Source organism: Lemur catta, chromosome 11 (assembly GCF_020740605.2).
Source record: "Lemur catta isolate mLemCat1 chromosome 11, mLemCat1.pri, whole genome shotgun sequence".
Classification (NCBI taxonomy): Eukaryota; Metazoa; Chordata; class Mammalia; order Primates; family Lemuridae; genus Lemur; species Lemur catta.
Genome location: NC_059138.1, coordinates 45,487,762 through 45,502,575, shown reverse-complemented (window position 1 = coordinate 45,502,575; position 14,814 = coordinate 45,487,762). Strand labels below are relative to the sequence as shown.

Genomic DNA, 14,814 nt, shown 5'->3' with positions numbered 1-14,814 from the left:
AACATCTGTCTCAAAAAAAAAAATTTACTTTTCTGAAAAAAAAAAAAAGAAATTTACTTTTCTGAGTAATAAACTCACCTCCAAAGTGACCTATTAAAATTTACATATTTTAAAGAGGGATCTAATTTTCAACTTTCATGTGGAAAAATTTGCTCATTATTAGAAAGAAGAATCAGAGAGATCAAGGTGGACAATTTGCCTTGGCCTTAGTTTGACAAAGAGCCTCAGAATTTAGACATCTGATATCATCTCCAAGTACAGTCTTTATATATTTGTATTTGTACATATTTTAAAACATAATTGTTCAATGTCAACGTTTAAAATATATCACAGTTTTGTAACCTTATTGGGAGCATTTCTTCATTTCTTATATATCAGGAATATCCAAAAAATGGAAATAGTCTGGGCCTCTCTTAATGCCAGGAAGCCCTGCATTTGCTGATTTAGCCATGCAGGTAAGGGGAGGCTGTGAGGGCTGGAGACAGTTCGGGAAATGGGAAGGCCTAGAAAACCCATTTTGCCCAGAGCAAGTTGTTTTCTCAAATGCCTATTCTTTCTGAAAGTAGCCAGTATGAGGAACATTTCAAATAATTTGCACTAAAAAATCTAATCTTTTATAAAATCAAAAACCTCAGGATACATTTCAAAAGACAAAAGTGCTACGGTTTCAACTAAAATCTTGTGTTACTGTGAGGACAAGAAAGTGTTCCCTTGTTGCTTAATTAACAACCTAATAAATTATCCTTATTTCTTGGAAGCAGCACAAGGACTGGTCCAATCTTATCCAATAGGAACTGTCAGCCAGGGAAGAAGACCGAGGCAATAATCCAGAGGGGGTCCTGCTCACTCCTCAGTGAGTCATTTATGGGTCTTGAATCAGGACTTTGCAACAGAAAATACCTAAAAAGGCAAGGTGAAACAAAACAGTGAAAAGTCTACCCATGCAACAGCCTCTCCAGGGAGAACTTGTCAGCATAGATTGACTGTCTGTCAAGAGAATGTGAGAACAAATCATCAGCAAGATAAATCGACATATATATATAGAAGTGCAATAATGTGGGAAAAGTCAGTGAGCATATTAGTTATCTATTGCTGTGTAACAAACTGCCTCAAAACTTATTTTTAAAAGTAAAAATATAAAGGAAAGCATAAAGAACCTGAGGATTTTTTTCTCTCCAAGAATACATTTGCATTAACAGTGCAATCCAGCATGTTTCATCTATAATCATTCTTGTCGTGTGACTCCACTTTTGTGATATCTCACCATCAAAATTCCTGCCAGATCTTGAGCAACTTCAACATCTGTGAGGGTGCTGATTTAACACCTAGTTTCTCTGTTCTTTCAGCTTCTTGAATTCCATCTCCAGTGATCATTGCTTCTCCCTTATTTTGTCCATCACTCCTACAATTGCTCTCATACCTGAAATTACCTGAAAATTATCTAGCTCAGAAATCATACATATCACTAACATATAAACCTTATCTCTAAGAGCTTGCTCTCTTAAGTACCACCATAATATAGCTTTTCATATGTAAATTTTATTGATCCAGTCATTCCTGTTCAATGACTCCCCGTTGAAATTATGTTGAATTTACAAGTTGTCAATAAGGCTTACAGGGACCTTCCAACCTTTCTAGGCCTATCACATGCCATCCTCCCCCTTGCTCCTACCAGGTTTAAATTACTGAATATCCTACATCCTCACCTGACTCTGGACCTATAGTATGTAATGCCCTCTCTCCTAGTCTTACTTTATAACGTTTAGCACACTTGTTTTTAATACTTTATAATTTAATATCTGTATTTCTCTTTCATGAGAAAAGGGAATTTGTTCCCTCTTTTTCCCTAAATTCAAAAACAATGCTTGGTTCACACAGTAGTTCCTTCTCAATACATATTAGTAGCAGGAATGGTATCATGAACTACTGCAAAGACTTGGCTTCAGAGGCAGGAAAGATGTAGGTTAAGTGTCAGAAATAATTTAGAACTAACAAAGCCTTTAAATGCCTTTAAATTCTACAAAAGCAAGATACAGAAGAATAATATATATCATCCAATAAAACACAAATCTTAAGTCATAGAATATATGTCTATCAATAATACACATTTATATAACAAAAATATGGCTAGTTACATTGTAATATATAAATATGTATACAAATAAATAATACATAGAGAATAAAAGTTATTTTTAAAAACCTAGAATTTCAAAAGTAAAATAGTAACCTCGCAATTTCTATATGTAATGCTGCTGTGTTGGTCTTAATTTTAGTAACCTCTCTGTAACATCCAAAACTGTACTTCATGCTTCTTTTTCAGACACTGAATTTTTCTTCATCCTTCCCTTTCTCCTTAACCGTGCTTTCTCTTTTTCTTCTATCTCATTACCTATATGTTCCATATGGTTGTGATTTTTGCTATCTTCCCCTCTACCTTGAGAACCTAGTAGAGTGTCTGTCTTCATATGTGGAACACAACAAAAATGTTACATAAGTGAGTACATTACTAAGATCTTAATATTGAAACTTCATCAGTGTGATTGTAAAAGGAGCCAAAGGATTTTTGAAACATTCTTTGATTTTAAGTATCATGCAATAAAAAGCACATAACCTAGTAACTATAATTCCAAAAAGGTATTACTGTGGCATATTTGGGAAACAAATTAAACTGAAAGTCAGAGACCATGGTTATAATTTTTTAGGTAAGAAATTATCTGCCCAGAAATCAGAGTTCGTGTATTCAACTGTAACCTCATTGGACATTAGTTTCTACTTTTGTAGAAATGAATCCAGTGCTTTTATGTTATGCTAACATTTACCTCTTGGGCAATTTGGTATCAGTCAAAATTTTTAGTAAATCCATGCTATTTGTAATAATAAAATACTGCCAAATATATTTCCTAATAAATACATATTATTGTACCATTTCTTAGTTAGTATCTTCAGTGAGTCTTCTTGCTAACATGATGAAGTTTAAAATGTGCATGGCATTCAAGGCATGGTCTGATACATCACTCTAGCTCCCCTCCTGATGCTGTTGCTCCCTCCCTCTCTACATGCATCTGCACTGTGCAGTAGGCATGGTAGGTCCTGGGACATAGGTGTGTTTGTGCTTTCATTCCTTTTCTCATGTGTTCTGCTGCCAGAAGATCTCTTCCCTATAGACCTTGTGGTTTTCCTCTTACCATTTATAGCCATCATGCAGGCTGCTTCCTATATGCCTTATGTTCCCCAGCTACACCTGAGAGACAAATACCTTCGTTCACACTAAGAACTTCATATAAGCTTTTGTTTTGAAATTTCTCATGTTAAATTACAGTTCTTTGTGAAATGTCTCTATTATTTTTTCTAAACTCTGAAAGCTGCATGAAAACAGAAACAATACTAGGGTCATTCATCTTTATGTCACAATGGCCTAGCCCAGAACATGGCACCAAATTAAGATTTACTAAATATTAGATGGATGGATGGATGGATGGATGGATGGACAGAAGGACAGTTAGATTTCACCAATTCCAAATACTTAGAGTATACATTTAATGTTAGACTCCTCCACAATGATTCTGGCTCATTTTATAAAATAATAGTAATTGCTTTGAATATATCTTCTAGAAATTTAGGAAGTATACATTATGTTTAGAGAACAAGGATTGATAGTTTGAAAACTATCAGATGAGTGTGGCAAAAAAATTGAAAGTAAATTTTATATTGATAATTCGTTTACTTTCTTCTCATAGTTAAGATTTCCTTCCTCTGAACCTTTAAAATGTAGCATTGATTTAATATGTCAGATAAGAACACATTGTCTTAACACATGTTCATTATATATCATATATACTAATGTAGAAATTTGCACTGTAGTTTATTTTGATTTTTTAAAACTTTGAGCTTTAAATAAATTACATTGTGCTTAAACTTTAGCATTAGCATTAGACAAATGTGGGTTAAGCCTTACTTTTGCCACTTATTAATGATAGAAGCTTGGCCAAGTTACATAATGTCTCTACAGTTATAAATATTTGAAACCTGGAATTACTAATAGTTCCTTTCTAATAAAATGTGTCAGAGATTTAATAAGATATTATATACAAAGCTCTTAATAATCCTTAGAATGTCATAAGCTTTGATATATTTTAAATCTTACTCTTTTAGTTATTACTATTGAAATAATGTATTATCCCTGGTTAAATAATATCATTATATAAAGGCTTTATTGGCTTTCTCTTCTCTCTCGTATGTCCTGTCACTCCCCCCAACTTCGCTCTTGATGCTCAGACTACATTTTACTCATTCTTTCTTCCCTAAAGAATACCCTTTCTCAGAACACTCACCCCCAAACCACTACCTTGTCTCTTTTAATTCCCAAACTGTGAACAGATTTTACTTTCTCTCCTGTAATTTATTCTTTAACCTAGAGTAATTGTTCTGTGGAAATTGCTTTTCCCAGGATCACCAGTGACTTTTTAAATAATGAACCAAAAGATGCATCTAAATCTGCCTCTTTGTGGCACCTGTACAGGGTGTGGCATGGATAAGCAATTGCATTTGGACTCTGCCACCTGTGCTTCTGCTAGCCTCTCATGGCTCCATTTCAGAAATATCTCACTTTTGTTCTTAATGCCCATGTCTAAATTATTTCTGTTTCATGTGCCAGTTAATTTTGTTACACCATTTTTAACTATTTTCAATTATTTTTATTTTTTTTATTTCTCTAAGCAGTTTCTTACATGTATTTTTCCTACTACTCCTCAAATTTAGAATAATTGGGCACTGTCATATAAATAAATACAATATTATCTACAAAGTGACCTAAATTACTGACAAAAATACAATACATTTTATTTGTTACATGAACACTTTTAGAAGTGTGTTTCTATTTAGCAGTGACTTTAGTTGGCAAATATTCTTTTGTTTAAACATTTACTTAAGGTAAATATAGCAAACATGTCTATGCTAATCGCAATACTAAGTGACACTGATTTAAAAATATTGGAAACCTGTATATATTATTCAATAATGGCATTCTAAATTACAAATTTTGTCTCTAAAAAAAGATTGGTCAGCATGGCTCTCCTCTACCCACCCACAAATAAATACTATGCTAATTGAAATAAATAGCCCACGCATATAAGGACTGTTTTCATACAAATATTAATAGATAAATGAGTAAACAAATTTTAATTGAGTGAGACTCAAATTTAATTAATGATTTTTTTAGGGTTGAAAAGTAAATCTAAATCACCTCTCTCCTTTTTTAAAGTTAAAAGGAAACAAACTACAGCATTGTGTTTACCATAATACTTAATCTTTATTTTGTGAAACTTTGTATATTCTAGTTAAAAATATAGCATGCACTTGAAGACAGGTATAAGATACTTACAATTAAATATTTTGAAAAAATATATTTATATAAAGGAAAGCCATTAATATAAAATACATGCTAAAGAGATATTAGTTGGTATGTATAAAGAGGAAGCGCAGGAAAGAAGTAGGGAGATTGCAAGCAATTTTGGTAAATTGTGCAGTTTAAAAGACCAGGATGAAGAGAAAGAATAAACAAGGTGGGTAGGTGAGTTTTTACCAGATCCTTGAAATCCTGGCAAAACTATTTGGATGCCATATAATCATCAGTAGAGAAATTTGGAAAAATAAGGAAAGGATTGACATGCCGATTGTAGTAACTCAGAGATGGCTTAGAGTAAGGACATATTCTAGACAGCTGTTTTCATTTTCCAATTATGAAATAAGAATCTAGGCAGAGAAAGACCTAAAATTTAAAAGCAGGAGTGCATACCTAGATTGCTGTAGAAAAAAGCAAGCACCTCTTAGTGACAGAGTGATAATTAACAGATTGATAAAAAGAATAGTGGCTATCTCATGGAAGAGAAAGAATTAGCCAGGATCATATGTGTGATAACTGCTTCATACCTATATTTATGATATAAATATTAAAAATGATAGATGAAAACCTCAAAGTCAGAGTACATTTGGTCCTAATTTTCTTACGGTACCAGATCAGGCCATTTAACAATACTGAGTTTGAGGAAGAATTCATCTTTCACTCAAGCATTCTTAGTGAAACACTTCTTTGAAGGGATTTGTCATAGAATATGAATATTCTTCTTAAACTCTATATATGTCTGTGACAGCTGAATAAAGCAGTTTCCACTCAGGAAAAAAAGGAAAACAGAATCCTACATATTGTGGCCATGTAGTGAACTATATCCAAGAATCATATGAACAGAATATACTTTGTCCATATGTTGTAGTATAGCCATCTGATTTAATAGGAAGAAAGGAAGAGAGGAAAGGAGGGAGAAATACAGACACATACACACATACATCAAAAATGTTCACCTTAAAAAACTTCTAAGAGGGCTTTCTAAAATACTTCATACAGATTTTAGGAAAGAAAAGAAATTAATCTCTTTGGGACTTTCCAGAAAATATAAGGCAATAAATGTCACACAGACTGGCGTCTCTAATGCTTCTGTCCAGTGAGGTAGAAACTAGTTTTCTGCTTGACTGCTCAGCCCAAGAGCAATGACTTTCAGCAAGAAAACAAAACAAACTGGGACAAGAGGTGCATTAAGGAAAAGCTTAAAGATGTCTGATGAAACATTGAGTGCTATTTTCACAATAATAATTGGAGAATATTTTGTTTTTACTACTATGTTTTGAGAAATAACTTGTAAGTGTGCTACTTTTAAGTGCATTCTATTACTTTGTTTTTATTCTCTTATTAATAGGGTCCTATAATTTAGTTTATCACATTTTTCTTAGCACTAGAATCTTACAACTAAGCTACTTTTTAAAACCAATTTAAATTGCATTCACAAATGGCAAATTCTCTTCCATTGCAGTTGAGATTCAAGACTGTTTATTGATAAAGATGTCTATCATTTTTGAATAATTCAAAGATATTCTCATAGTGATGATGATACTGCTTACCTACTGTTTTGATCCATGGAAACAGTTATTAAACTATTCCACAATACTCTAGTTAAAAAAATTTGATGGCTTTATTTTATGTATGCAAGACATCATGCCCTATCACAATGTATAATGGATTTTAAATGTTTTATCAGTATTGAAAGTATTTTTTCATGAGTGGTATCATTTAGAATTTACTTTTCCACAGATCGCTCCTCTGTTACCCTTTACATTTCTTCTATGTCTTAAAGCAATAGAAATTCTTGAGCCTTTTCATTGAACATGTATGTTTTATCTCCATGGAGGTGGGAGTAGAGGATAGAGGGATAGTGGTAAATAATGGATTATTTTGGTAACACATTATTAATGGCACAGTGCATGGGATAGACTGCTAAATATTTCTATATCCATCTGCTATTTTGTCTGAAAACTGGAAACTGCTGCTGTTTGGGTACAGGGGGGAACCCCCTAAAGATGTATTGATGTTTTCATTAACATTTAGCAGAGCGAAACTCTGCTTCCAGTCAATTTAAATGGAAGGATACGTAAAGGCATGTTTTCTTATTTTCAGCCTTATGCTTGCCTTGAGCTTCATTATTCTCTTCCACCCTAAATTCCCAAAGTTAATGGAATATGCTGACCCATGTTTATATATTTTAAAGAACTATTAATATCTTGTGTAGAGGGGAAAAAAACTGCATATTTCACCTCCCTTCCTAATGTTTAAAAGGCAGAGCTCTTTTTAGACGATCTTTATACCCTAAGAATGAATGGCCAGGAACAGAAGCAAAAGAAAATAAAGTCACAGAATAGAATAGTGTGTATATAGTATGTATGAGTATTATTCTTCTTACCAAGATTTTTTTTAAAAGTCTTATTATTGTATTCAGTGTGAATGCAGTTCCTAGATCAGGAAAGTTCAAATAGGGTGGGGCAAGTGATCCTGAAAGCAATTTCTACCTTCAAATTCTGTGTATTTTATTGCACAATTAAAGGGTGCAGACCTTGTCTCATTCATCATTATAACAGACTTAGAATAACAAGCAACTTTTAACAAAGTGCCAGCATTTACATAGTTTTTCAGCCAGACTGACCGTTCTTACATTCTAAGTTTTCTATAGTTATTGCAGTTATGGAAAATTTCTCCAGGTTTTTATGAGGTTAGGCTAGTAAGATTAATCTTCTTCACTAGGTGGGCTCATTCTCATAATTGTAGAAAACTAGTTTTTTTCCTCCCTGTTCTCTAATAAAACTATATTATAAAAAACCTGGTTGAATACTTTTGCATATTAGTTCATATTAATCTAACAGGTAAGAAGTTTGCTCTATAATAAAGAGATTCATTTTAGCATCATAAAATTTTATAACAAGGCAAAATAATTGGGTACATTCCTAGCCTCATTAATTTTCTCAGATCATTACCATATCCTAGAATGCATCTTTTTATTTTACTCTTTATCTCACCCAGTTCTCTTTTTAAGGCATTAATTTCTAGTTACTTTACGAAGTCTGGCTTTCCCCATTCAGACTAAGTAAGGCACTATGATATACAAATAGCAGTATTCTCTTTGTCCATAGATACAGTAAATAACAATAGATCAAAGATCCCTTCCTGAAGACTTCATCTAGAATATCCCCCACATCAGTGGCTTTTAACTGGGGACTATTTTCCCCCCAGGAGACATTTGGCAATGCATAGTGACATTTTTGATCAACATGGTATGCTGATAGGATCTGGTGGGTAGAGATCAGAGGTGCAGCTAAACATCCTTCAGTGCACTGAATAGCCCCCACAACATAGAATCATCTGGTCCAAAATGTCATTAGTGTCAAGGATGAGAAACATTGATTAATTACCTGCATTGATGCTAGACCATGAATAGCCGTGCTCTGGATGTTGTTCCCTGACAAATTATATTACCATTTTCCATTCTTATAGCCAAAACTGTGTTGGTGACTATCATGGAAAAACATTAAATGTTCTGCTGAAGCACTGCTAGATTGTATCTGTTGCTTCTCTGTTATCTATGTGGACTGCCACATTATCATTGAAGGAAATTAAATTGGGCTGTCACAATTTTCTCTTTGACAAAGCCACACTGATTGCTACCCAGGACACTGCATTGCAAGTCATTGCCAGTGATTGCACATTTACAGTTTGATGGTTTGCCCTGGTATTTCATATGGTTTGGAGTTAATTTGACCAGTCTGTAATAACCAGGGTTGCCTTTTCCATCTGTAAAAGAAGAAAATGAATGAATTGAGATTTTAATATAGATACAGCTTTCAAAGTTTTGTTTTGATTTTTTTCTATACATTTTATTTGCTCTCTCATTTTTCCTCTGTTTAGAACATTCTCTGGATGTATTATTATTTTCATCTCCCAGGTATATGCATCACTATCCCCAAATTAAACCAGATTATCTTTGTATTTCTTTGGAAATTTACATTTCATACTGTTCCTTCCACTTAGAAAATATTCTCCTGTTTAAAGCCCATCCATTCTTTAAGACCAAGGCTTCCTGTTATATCTTAGTACATCTTTCCTTCCCCAAGCTAAAAGTAAACTCTTTTTATCTGGGTCCCAATACTCTCTACTCTTCTAACTCATCTTGTGCCATGTTATATGGTTGACCTTTCAAGAGGTTATATATCAAAATATCTTGTTTATTAATACATTTTTATGGAATTACATGGTTTGAAAAAGAATGCACATCTCCATCATCTAAAATTAAAGGGCCTTCATACAGATCTTCCCTGCTTAACTGAAAGAACAAACCTAAAATCCAAGATATTATCATGATAAATAATTATTTCTGACAAGCAAATATAGCTTTCTATATTTATAAAATAAAAAAATACATTCCTAAGTCACTCTAGCAGTAGAGTGGTTTGGAAGTATGTCTTTGATATTGACACCAAGAATGACTTAGCAAAAGACTGAGGTAGTCTCTTTATACAATAATTTCCAAAAAAATTTCCCAATTTATGAGTTCTTTGTGGGCAAGATGTAGGTTTGTTCCATCTCACACCTCTTAGCTCTGTTCCTTAAGCATCTAGAACAATGTATTTTAGAATTATACTTAGCAACTATTTGAATAAATAAATTGAATTTTGCCATATTTATAATATATAATAATTGATAAATAATTTGGGTCAAGCACCTATGACTTTAAACAATAGTCCCTATGTATTTTTAGCTCATTCATCTTTTTGGGAGGGAAAGATATGTTTTTCTCACCCTTAGATTGAGTTTAGAGTATTTTGACAATGAGATAATGCATATACATGTATTTAGAGTACTTAGGATAGTGTGTCCATATACCTTATCAGATATTATCTTTACTTCTATTCCTAACATCACAGAACAAGCAAAAATTCCTTTCCTTTGCCATATGTAAATGGTATACATTGCATGATATATCTGAAAACCCCTGAGAAAAATGTTCTTTAAAATAAGTTTGGACAGCAAAACTTATCCTGAAGGATATTTGCTTGTTATTCCAATTACCTCCTACTTACCTCTTTCATATTGCAATCTGTAATTAACTATTTCTCCAGTCCCCTTATTCTTCCATTCTGTTGTTAGGATTTTTTGTTCCTTTCTTTTTGTCTGCTATTTGCACAATTATTTTAAAATATTTTAAATTTATATATCCAGTATATTTAGTACAATATTTTTTTCAGCTTAAGGTCAGTAGATCTATTTGAAAACAACTTTTACCAATGTGGTCAATAAGGAAAGAAAACCTTATTAAACACCAAGTTTTTTTCTAGACTGTTGTATTTGTCACCTCTAATCATGCCTTCTTGCTGCATCACCTTAAATCATGATAAACTTTCTTTTATACAACTGTTGATGTTTTCTAAGTAAATTATATTGTTTTTCTCTGTTTTGGAGTTCTGAACTTTTATATTGATTTAATTAGAATTAAATACACAGTTTAGAATTTTTTTATGGTCTTGAAAGTTCTTTTTAAATTATATAAATTGGCAAGAAATCAGTTCAAATTCTCCATATATTTTTGTCTGTCCTTTTAAGCGATATTAATCAATCCTAAAACAACGTACACTCTACCCATGCACACACTTAAATTTAAATCTATGGGTTTTTGATAGTTTTACAGTTTGGGTCTTCCATGTATAAATGTGCCTAGGAAAGTGCTTAGAACAGAGAAGGCATTTAATAAATATCTAAGTGAATTGAATAGCTATGTATTTTAGAGACAATAGAAAAGAAAATGGTATGCTTTGGAGAAAAAGGCATAAATGCTCATATTTAAGATTTAACCAAAGAATATGACAAAGCCTAATACAGAATTGAGGTTTGTCTGAGGGCTCTTGTATTCTTCCCACATCCTCCTTCATTGTTTAAAACCTATTGACATTTTGCTTCTCTCAAGTAGCCATTCACACTATGTGTGACTCTCTAGTGGCTTTTTAGTGGGCACCCCATATATGCTAGAAAACTCTTTTTTAGAAAAGAAATTTCAAACTGTCAATGCAGCCCAAAACCTTTGTTTTTTTTTTGTTTTTGTTTTTGTTTTTTTTTTTTGGCCTCAACAAAGTTTTGAAGCCATTTAAAATAGAGACCAAAATTTAAAATCTGGATCTTTCTACGTTTCAACAAAATACAAGATCTCACAATACGGGGCCTCTGTTTCTTCACGACAATAATCTTCTGGAGCCAGCCTTGACAGATGGGACTTAAACTCGGCTCAACATGTCCACCTCCATTTTCTTAATCTCATACTAAGCTCTTCACCCACATTGCCTTCTGGCACCTGTAGGCTTTTGTGTTTATGACCTCTGCTGTTGTCAGGATAATCCTCCATTTTCATCCCCAATAAAACTTCCCTTTTGTAACTTGTATTTTATTGTAATGTTTTTTGTATTTTTAATTATTATGAATGCATAATCATTATACATATTTATGGAATACATGTGATATTTTGATACAAGCATACAATGTGTAATGATCAAATTAGGGTAATTGGGATATCCACCACCTCAAGCATTTATCATTTCATTGTTAGGAGATTCCAATTCCACTCTTTAGTTATTTTGAAATATATGATAAATTATTGTTAACCACAGTCAACCTATTGTGTTACCAAACACTAGATCTTATTGCTTCTATCCAGAAGGGGATAAAGAGGAGATGGTTGCTGGTATTCTAATGTTTTATCACTACCACAAACTTAAAAGTAACCTCTGACAACATTGTCATAGTCAAAAGAACTTAATAATGATGATAAATTCAAGTCCTGAAGAAGCTGAAAGTTCTTTTCAAATTGCACATTACAAATAGTTATATATTGTACCTATGTACAAGGTAAACTCTTACTTCTTGTGTTTAAGTAATAAAAAGATGAACAAACATTAATCAATCACTGTACTTGTTATATGCTCTTAGGTGTCATATCTAAATAATCTAGCTATAAATACTGCACCATGATGCAAAGCCAGTCATAGGAGAAGAAGTGATTCAGGCAAAATTTTTATTTGGTATTCTTCTCTCTTTGATGCATCTTTGTTATCATAGTCTACAATGCTCACCCTTACTAATCCAGTACATGGAGAATGTGTCCCAATCCCTTTTCCTAAGTCAAGAGTCTGGATATTTGAGCTACTATAAGAATCTAGCAGTCCTCCATTAAAATATGTTAAAAGTGATTGTTTATCTATATTGAAGGCAAAATATACTCTTATATTTCTAGAAGTGTTCATGCAATTTTAAAGATGTTTTTTATATTGCAAGATGCCAAAAGATAGCAGCCTAGTAATATAATAGTTGTTAATAATCATTTTTATGCCAGTGCCCAGCACATGGTCTCCAGCAATACCGTTTTTGGAAGAATGAGTGAATAAATGGACTTGATTAAAGGATATCTTGATTTGCCAGGTGGATAAAATTGATTTCTAACATATACTTCCATGGAATTCTACTGCCTAGAAATCAAATAAGTTTGGTTGTTTTGCTTGATTTTGCTTTTCTTTTTATCAAAATAATTTCTCATATTATTTCTCAAAAATATTTCTCATAACCAATGCACATTCGAAAATATATATTTTGAATGCTTAATAAGAACGCTTTCACTATAACAAGGTCTGCACACTTACTTGGGGTCTCCTAATAGGATGTTATGTTATAAAGGGTTCCTCTGTAGGAATGTACCTGTTGTCACTTAGGAGGAATTAGAATATCTTTACATTTGACAATAATATACTTTTATAACACTCTTCTGATAGTATCACCTCCTTGATTAACCTGTGATTAAGAGACTAGTTTTACTGGCAACTGTTTCAGCTTGAAAACAGTACTACTTTCTCTCTAAAGACATAATCCCTTTGATTTCGTGGCAACAGAAGCTAGAAGTTGAAATTTTAAGAATTCATCTTTGTTATGATATGGAATTTTCTGTCAGATAATTTTATTGAAAACAAATACTCTGTGCTTTGGTCACTTTAGGCACAAGGACTTTGACCAAATATATAGAGTGCTTTCTCTGGGCAGTATTTTCTCTGTTAGTATTTTGGAAAATTTTTAATTAAGAAAGTTATAAGATATCAATTTTTATTTTATTACTATTTAATTACAGTCAGTTGATATTAAAAGTATGGGATGCATACTTTTTTACGAGCATTTTTTTTTTATTTGAAATGCAGGTTTATCAAAAACATAATTTTCTATAGCAATAAGATTTTTGAAAGAACTAATATTTAATGGGTGCCTGCAACATGTACCAAGTATTTTACACAATCGTTTCATTTGATCTTTATAAAAACTCTATGACTTAATTGTAAGCATCATATAAAATGAAAATAATTGAGGGTGAGTGAGAATAAATAACATGCCAAACAGCTGCCTTGAAGGCTCCAATTCCCCATATTCCTTGAGATTTCTTTGTGAAGAGAAACAAACTACAATTTCAAAATCACTGTACCCTATTTCACAGACTCAAGACATTTATTCATTTCCATCCAAATATTTTAGATTTTGGAAATACACATTAACATCAATAAATCTTTAGGACGTTGTTTCATATTATAATATCTATTAAGAAAACCACTGGGGGGAGGCATGCATGAAGGAAGCAGAAAAAGGATAACAAAGTAGATAAAAACCGCAAAGGAAATGAATTTAGAAATAATAAAAAAGGCAATGAAAGCACAGAGTTTTGGAAAAATGGGACCTAATAAATAAGGTATAATTATCAGCTCCAAAATTTATAGACTCATATTTTTTCTATTATTTTTCTGCCTTCAGTATATGGTGACTGGAGGAAGAGTAGAGAATTAATGTCTTTGGATTATAAGAAAAGAAAAGAAAAGAAAAGAAAAGAAAAGAAAACTTCTTGTAAAGAACATGCAGCTGAAAGGCAGAAGTCCTGAGATCTAGTTGTAAATATGCTGCTGAATACTTGAGTAACTTTGAGTACATCAGTTTATTTTAACTATAAATATTCAAAATGATCTCTTATGTCTTTTGATATCCTAAAATTGTACCATTCTACAGCCCTTTGATTCTTAGAGAACAAGTTTATGACAGATTAACCAAATGAAAATAGCTGACAGTTCACAAGCTATATACTTTGACTTAAATAAAGGTTCCAATGGATTTCTATTGCAGTCAGTTATTTTTGCTTCATGTAGAAGTTACTAAAGCATTAATAAACTAAAATTATTAGAGAATAATAAAGTTGAAAGAAGATATAAAACCCAACAGTCATGAAAATATTGAAAGATTAAATATAGGACATTAGTCCAGATTATTCCTTTTTGAGAAAAAAAAAGATATTATAAAATTTGAGGATTCCATTTCAAGACAGTGCAGGACCAGAATAGAAATGATAACCACTCCAAGAGGTAAAGGTAGGA

General features: G+C 32.3%; 1 protein-coding gene across 2 annotated transcripts in view; it reads left to right on the top strand.

The window, feature by feature from the left end:
* PCLO (piccolo presynaptic cytomatrix protein) overlaps positions 1-14,814 on the top strand; it is a 348,144-nt gene that overhangs the window by 198,245 nt on the left and 135,085 nt on the right. The window lies entirely within an intron of this gene.